The sequence below is a fragment of the Otolemur garnettii genome, unplaced genomic scaffold, assembly GCF_000181295.1.
Source record: "Otolemur garnettii isolate 467f Iridium unplaced genomic scaffold, OtoGar3 scaffold00196, whole genome shotgun sequence".
Lineage (NCBI taxonomy): Eukaryota > Metazoa > Chordata > Mammalia > Primates > Galagidae > Otolemur > Otolemur garnettii.
Window position 1 is genome coordinate 1,641,464 of NW_003852591.1, and position 8,024 is coordinate 1,649,487.

The window sequence follows — 8,024 nt, forward strand, 5'->3', positions numbered from 1 at the left end:
TTTTTTTTTTATTTAGCTTTCATTCTTAGTGATGGGGAGACATACTTTTAAGTGAACTGCCTTTTTAAAGAAATATTTTATAAAGTGAAGGATCTTTTTGTAATGCAGATAGTGTTTTGTTCAGGATTTTCTTGAGAAATCTGCCAAGTTCTGTAAGGCTTTGCCTCCATAGTGGATGTGCCTTCACTTACTTTTTATTGTGAGTAAAAGGCGTGTGCAAATATAGTTTCAGACTGTTTACCTGTCTGTTTTCTCCAATTAGGTATTACCACCATCAAGAAAATTAGCTACTTCTCCCATAGTGTTTAAACATAAACCAGAACTTCTGACATCATGGCATTTGTGAAATATAATTTAATTATTCTGTTCTCATTGTAAAGGCTTAGTTTTGCTAATTCCTAAATTCATTTATATATTAATTATTGGCATACCCAGCAAGATAAACAGATATGATACAACCTTGCCCTTAATGACCGTATAGAGCACATAAGTGTGTCGTGTCTGAAATATGAACAGACCTCGGGTGAAGATGACCCCAATCAAGCTCTCTCTCTGTTTTGTCTTCCCGTACTCTGTCTTTTATCTCCTACAAAATAGGATGGGTTACCTTTTATTATAAACATAATATATGCACACTATAAAAGAGAGACAAGAGATAAAAAGAGAATCTGACCTGTGATCCCACCAGCTAGAAGTAGTAGTTATGTTAACGGTTTTTTATTTACTATTAGGATTGTTTTCTGTATATTCGTAGGCTGACACTTTTTCTTGCAGACATTTTCCCCATGTACTCCTATTGTTCTGATCATGCAGGCAGGGCAGGCTGTCAGGGTCAGGGTGAGTGCCTGCCTCTACCCCCGTGCTGTCAGGGTTAGTCCTGCTACCTTGTGTCCCCCAGAGAGCACGGCCAGTGTTGGAACTGGTGGGTTGAGGGAACTATGCCAGTGCATGACAGCTTGTCTCCATGCACCTGAGCAAAGTGCATGGCGGACAAGAGGTCAGGCACACCCAGGAGTTCTCCCCAACACACAGCTCCCATTAACTTGCCACATTCCCCAAATTCCTCCTTCCATTTCTAAAATCTTTTGTTTTCCACAGGGTAAAATCCTCCCAAACACCCACCTAGACCTGCTCTCCAAGCAGTCCTGGGAGGACCACGTGTGACCTTTCCTCTGTCTTTACAGCACTTACACTTTGCTCCTCCTCCTTATCCTGCCAGGACTAGAGAGAGAACAGGCTATTCCCTGGAGCGGAGGACTCACTGTGCCACCCTGGCGGGGACTGAACCCTGTCTTCACCCCACCATGAGAAAAAGAGGACAAAATATTCCGCAGTCATACCTTTTTCTGCTCTGATCCCCCTAGTTCTGCTTTTCAATTTCTAAGTCTCAATTCTTTTTGTTTCTCTTATTCAGTATGGTAATTAACAGTTAGGTAACATTCCCTTGTCTGGATGTCCCTCCACTTATTTAATCAACTGTTTGATATTTACTTCCAGTTTTCAGTGATTGAATTAATATTCTAATGAGTATCTTTTAATTTGGGACTTGTTTCTAAAAGGGGGGGTTTCTGGCATAAAAGATGTGTGTGTTTAATATTTATATATATAATTGTATATAAAATTGGCTATATATAAATTTGGCTATATTAATATATTTATGTATATACTATATGAATGTTACATATATGTATAAGCCACATTTATATTAAGCTCTCTATATAGGCAAATTATCCTATAGAAGATGTGTAGCAATTTCTGGATGTGGATATTCAGATTTCCCAGCACCATTTATTTTAGAAACTATTCTTTTCCAATTATGTGTTCTTGGCACTTTGGTGGAAAAGCAATTGACTGTAAATGCATGGATGTATTTCTGGGCTTTCCAGCTTGTTCTATTGGTCTGTAGCAGTGGTTCTCAGCCTTCCTAATGCCACAACCCTTTAATACAGCTCCTCATGTTGTGGTGATCCCAACCATAAAATTATTTTCATTGCTACTTCATAACTGTAATTTTGCTACTATTAATATCAGATATGCGGGATGTATTTAGGTGACCCCTGTGAAAGGGTCGTTCGACACCCCAACAGGGTCGCAACCCACAGGTTGAGGACCGCTGGTCTATATGTATCTGTATTTTTTCCTAGCACCATGCTATTTTGTTTACTATAGCTTTGTAGTAGATTTTGAAACTAGTTAGTCCATAAAAAATGTCATTGGCTGAATAGTATTCCGTGGTGTACTTATACAACAGTTTGTTAATCCATTCCTGGTTTGACAGGGATTGCATTGAATCTATTGATTGTTTTTGGTAGTATGAATATCTTAACAATATTAATTCTTCCAATTCATGAGCACCAGACATTTTTTCCACATATTGGGTTTTCTTCAGTTTCTTTAACCAATTTTTTATAGTTTTCAGTGTACACATCTTTCACTTCCTTGGCTAAATTTGTTTCTAAGTACTTTAATTTTTTTGTAGCTATTGTGAATGGGATTGTTGATTGATTTCTTTGTTGTATAGCTTGCTGTTAGTGTGTAACAATGCTCCTTCAGCATTAATTCTTACATGCTTTGTCCTCTCCTTGAGATCTTTTCTTTTGTTTTGATTGAGATGCTTTCTTAGAGCCTGGGGTTGGTACGGGTACTTTCCTGAGTTTCTAAATTATATTTCCTCCCTCAACTACATATTCCAGCTGTGTGGCTCTTAGATTGCAGTTCCCTTTATTCAGATGTGTGTAATAAATACTGTTCTCCTATTTCTGTTGTCAGGTATGTCAGAGGAGAAGTCAGATGGGAGACTCATTTTCTTTCCCTTTTTAATTTATTTGCTGTGTCTGTATGGGAGATGGTAGATGGTTCTTTCTCCTTGAAGAAATTCTTCCAGACTGTGTCCAGATGTCTTTTTTATAAGCCTGAATTGGATTTCTGAGGCTTTTAACTGTGAAAATGCAAATATTTCAGTCTGAAAGCTAAAGTTTTCAGGGAGGTTTTCTTTGACTTTTAAACATCATGACCATATCTTTTCCTTCTCATAATCTCTAAAATTAAAAAAATATATATATATATATAAAACAAATAGAAAATAATGCAGAAAGTTCTCAGGTAGCTGAAGCAGCAAGAGTTAACTGCTCACCTTTTGTCATATTTATTTCAAACCTTTTAAACAAGTATTTTATATTTTAAAATATTATCTGGAAGACTGAGGGCATAGTCATCCACTTGTTTTTCATAGTACGTGGTCTGTGAATTAGAGGGTAATGAAATAAGGAATGCCAGAGCCAGAGAAAGAAGTTTCAGGGGCTTCTTGAGGCTGTTTGTGCTTTCATATGAATGAATATTAGGATTTTTAAAAATTTCTGTGAAGAATATCCTTGGTATTGTGATAGGGATTGGATTGTGTCTGTAGCTCATGGGAACCGAGAAGAGGACTGTTTTCCCTCAGAACATAGGGCTAACGAAGGAATGGGTGGATGTTCTGGAGACCACTGTTCCTGTGTTACCCTGACAGATCAGGACCTCTGAGCTTTTCGGAAAAGGAGCCTCAAACCTCTGGGGTGTAGACTACCTCTAAAAACTAATGGACCATATCGAATTTCATGCTATTTTTCTCATTCATTCCTGGTCTTTTTGCTTGCCAAACTTTCTGCTAAAGATAATTCTAATGAATTTATGAAGGTATTTATAAGAAAAATATCTGAGAGCCTGAGTATTACTTAACTAGGAGCTGCATGGGGAAAATGGCCTAAATTAGGCAAGAATTAGACGAGATTAACTATCTGTCTTCTATTTAAGGAGGTGGGGGGAGCTGGGACAATCCAGAAGACAGGTGGCAGCAGAGGGGCATTCAAGCTTTACATAATGGATCATTCTAGCAGTTGTACCTCCACACACTGGGGGCTGGGAATTGCCAGAAATAGTCAGGGGATGAAATTCTACATTGTATAGGCCTTTGCATTTCTTTCCTTTTAAAAACACAGTGGTTTGGGGATTAATTAGATCCTAGAACATTCAGGATTAAGCAGTTCCAGGTCTTCTGCAACTCTTGGCTTGATGGCTTAACTTTGAATAGTTGACTGCAGCTTGGAGTATCTCATCTATAAAAGAAAAAGACTGAATTATAATAAGATCTCACCGGTCCTGCAATTCCCCTCACCTCAGGTAAAAACATAGATCCCTTTCTCGGTTCAAGAAAACGCATGATTTTGATGGTAGCTACAGTTAGCATTTGCTCACGCTTTTATTGTTTTTGGCAATCAATGGAAAGTACCTCAGGTAAAATCTCTCAGGCCTGCATATATCTGGTCAAAGCTCATTTATTGATTTTTTTCTGCTGAAACTTGCACATATATATAAAAAAAAAACACCCTAAGAGACCCAAGTTAATTTTCCCCAATTCACTGTATAGTATTGTGGCTGTACATCTCCCTGAAGCCTAGGTTGTTCTTAATAATAAACTAAGCTGTATAATCTTTAAAATTTTTGACCAGGTGGAAAGCCTTTCTGGAAGGATATTACGGTTGTGCGCATGTTGCTGAACCTTAAATCCCCTGGCCACTCCTCTGATTTGTTTCCAGGAGAAACCTATGGCATACGGGAGCTGCCACCTTGAGCACCATTATCTTCACGGCCAGCATGCAGAGTGGTGGACACTCCGCATATGCAGAATTACTAAGAGCGATTATCTTTCCAACAGTAAGGCACAAGGGTAGGGCATCAGTAAAGCAAAGGGGAAAATTATTAACATTTATCAACTGCCTCTGCACAAAGCCACTTAGATATTTAATCATAGTGGGCCATTATTACAGTATCATCTTAATTTGTATGTGCGGAAATTGTTGCCCGGAGAGGTTAAGTTACTTTCCCAGGGTCCCTCAGTGTTAATTGGCAAAGCAGGTTTCTATGTAGAGCTCTGAGACTGGAGCCCAGGGATGGGACAGGGTCCCAGCTCGCCTAGTCTGGCATTTCTTCAGCAAACGCAGATCACTTCCCAGAGTGTGGAAATGGGGGCTGTGCTTAGTAGGAAGAGAATGAACATTGGAATAGTTACAGTGACACTGGCCAGGAAGAAATCTCCTGACTCATGGCATGTGGTCTTTGCTTCATCTGACACTAACTGAGGAAAGTTGGCCTTGTCTGGACTCCCTCCGATTCATCTTTCCTCCTCTTCTTCCTGCTTACGGTGCCAAGGCTGTGCCGTTTATTTCTGCTCTTTTCCCTTGGAGACACACTAAAGCCATTAAAACCAAAATCGCGAGAATGAAATACACTAAATGATTACTGTTTCAGCAAAGACTCCAGTTAAGCCGTGTGGGCATCCAGAGACACGACCGCACTGACCAGCTTCTGCTGCCACGCCCTGTGGGTGACACGCAACAGGAGATGAAGCAGCCTTCTCATCATGCCCTGGGTCTCAGAGGTGTTTGCACGATCACACCTGTGCCCTCCGTTGGCCTAAAGGCATTGGAGTTTTTCTCCCACGATATTTGGCTTTGTTATTTTGAATTTATGGCAAGTTGGTTGTTGGAGTTTATCTTCTTCGCATTTATACCTGACTCCTGACCTCTGGAAGGATGATTATGTACATTTTAGCTTGAGGCCGGGCATTTCTGCGATATAACCTTGGAAGTTACCGCAGTGATATGAAGTACTTTGCTTTTTATGAAGGCATTCTCTCTTTCTTCCTTGCTCCCACATCTCTTCTTTTTACCTTATTATGCTGTATCAGACTACATTTAATTCTTCTCTGAGCCCTTGGCAGAGAAATTTCGCACCTGATTAGAGCCATATTTATTTGGTGGAGATCTACCTTCTGGACCTTCCTGTCCCCTGATTGCAGCTGTTAACCCCTCCTCCCTCAAGATGCTGACCGGGAGGTTGATGGGGTTTGTTCAAAAGTAGTTTCTGACACATTTGAAGCTGACCAGTTCCTTTGCAATTAAAGGGCAGAAAAAAAAAAATCTTGCGAACTGGTTTTTAAAAGTATGAGATAATAAATGTAAGATTTCTAACTGGAAGTCAAAAACACAAGTTTCTTCCTAATTTGGTTTCTAATTAACTAGCCAAATGGTATCTGAATAGTTATAGCTAATGATTAACATTCCCCAAACAGTAAATAGTCCTGACTACTAAATATTTATTCCCTACTTATTTTCCCCAAAGTGTTTATTACTATGTGTTCTTGGGCCCAGAACTGTAAAACATTGAATTAGGAAGACCCAGAACATTTTTCTCTGAGTGTTTTTGCCTTCTTAATCACATCAGAAGAAACAATTTTTTAAAAAATATGAACTATAATAGAATATTACAAAATAGAATATACAACATGAGTACCTCTCAGTAAGGACTGTGAGTGAAAAAGAAAGTTCCAGAAGATAATGTGTATGATCATCTCATAAAATTTGAAAAAAATGCAAACGTCAGCAATCACTTTTTTTTTTTAAAGGAGACAAACACAAAATTTAGGATAATGGTTATTGTGGGGGCACAAGGAGCACGTAAATATTGGTAATGTTCTAACGTTTAGACTGAGACACAGGTTGACAGCTCTTCATCATATTATTAGAAGGAACTTTTTAAGAGCCCACATGTAGACTGATGATGATAGTGTCTCCTAATTATGAACCATCAGTTCTGATGATCCAAGGTTCTTTGATGGACGAACTCATTCATTCCAAATTCAGAATCTTTAAAGTTTCTGCTGTTCCCGTTTCCTTCTTTGGATTTTTAGCTATGGACCTGAAGGGGCAAACTGGCCTCTGCGTCCCAGGGGCAGAAATAATGGTCTGATGGGAAAGGGCAATCCATCAGCTAGAGACCAGTGAGGAGGAGTCTGTGCTTTGGGCCAAGCAAAGAGAAACCTGGAATCTTTCTGCCTTTGAGATGGTATTTAGTCTTTTAAGTCACCTGATCCCTGTGTTGTTGCCTATAGCCTGAGCTACCTTTGGGGGCAGGGTTTTGATTAAATGGTATGCTTTGCTCATCAGTAACATTTGAGATATGCGTCATTCATAGGAAATAAATGTGAGCGCCAGACGTTTGAGTTAAAGCCGAGGCTGCCATCTCCAATGCACTCCTCTTTCTTGTTATTACATAAACGTGTTCTGAGTCTCCGGCCTGCTCCGAGTGCTGCTGAGAGGTTATCACAGGTCAGCGCTTGCCCCTGTATCTCTGCATTTCTATCAAGGCTTCTGCTCTTTTTGGCACAACAGAAGTGGAACTTCATTTGAGATGACGTGCTGCAGAGAGGGAAACAACCACCTCACTCGTGGCTCTTGACATCAGGCCGCCGTCGTGTCTCGTCAGGACCACTGTGAGGTTTCTCTGCTCCTCTCTTTGTCTCTACCCAACACTTTCCCAGCCCATTCCGTCCTCAAGCAGAGTTATGTTTGCTCTCAGAACTGTACCTACACTTTGATCGGGAACTGTGGGGCTCTCTGTGGCCTGGGCCCCACGGTTCCCTGGATCTCCCGCCTCATCTTACAGCACTTTGCGGTTTGTTTACTATGTTCTGGTCACCCGGGGCTTCTTTTCTCAGTCACCCCAAGGCCTTTGTAGATGCTGTTTCCACTGCCTAGAAGATGTTCCACCTCTAGATGCTGGCCATGCTGGGGCATTCTCATCATCCACAGAAGGGTCTTCCCTGCCCACCCCACCTGAAGCAGCCCAGCCCCACCTCCCCTAACACTATCTCATCGCACCTTTGAACCATTCAGCATGCTCTGGAATTACCGCTCTCTGAGAATACTCTGTTCACGTGTGTGTTTACAGTTGTCCGAATTAGAATTAATTTCCACCAGGAGAACAAGACTCTTGATTGGTTCACCATTCCATTTCTTGTGCCCAGAGCAGTGCCTGGCACATGGAAAGCATTCTGGAAAGGAAAGCCTCACTAAAGAGTGAAACTTACTGCCATGTGGGTCTGTCACACACAAATCCAAATCGAATCACTTCCAGTGAGCACACAGGAAACCTTCTCATTTTTATGGAATAATATAACAGGTGAAAAATAAGTACATATAGTTGGA

The 8,024-nt window shown here is 40.5% G+C and overlaps 1 protein-coding gene across 2 annotated transcripts in view; it reads left to right on the plus strand.

The window, feature by feature from the left end:
* Positions 1-8,024, plus strand: part of RGS6 (regulator of G protein signaling 6) — a 582,828-nt gene that overhangs the window by 130,048 nt on the left and 444,756 nt on the right. The window lies entirely within an intron of this gene.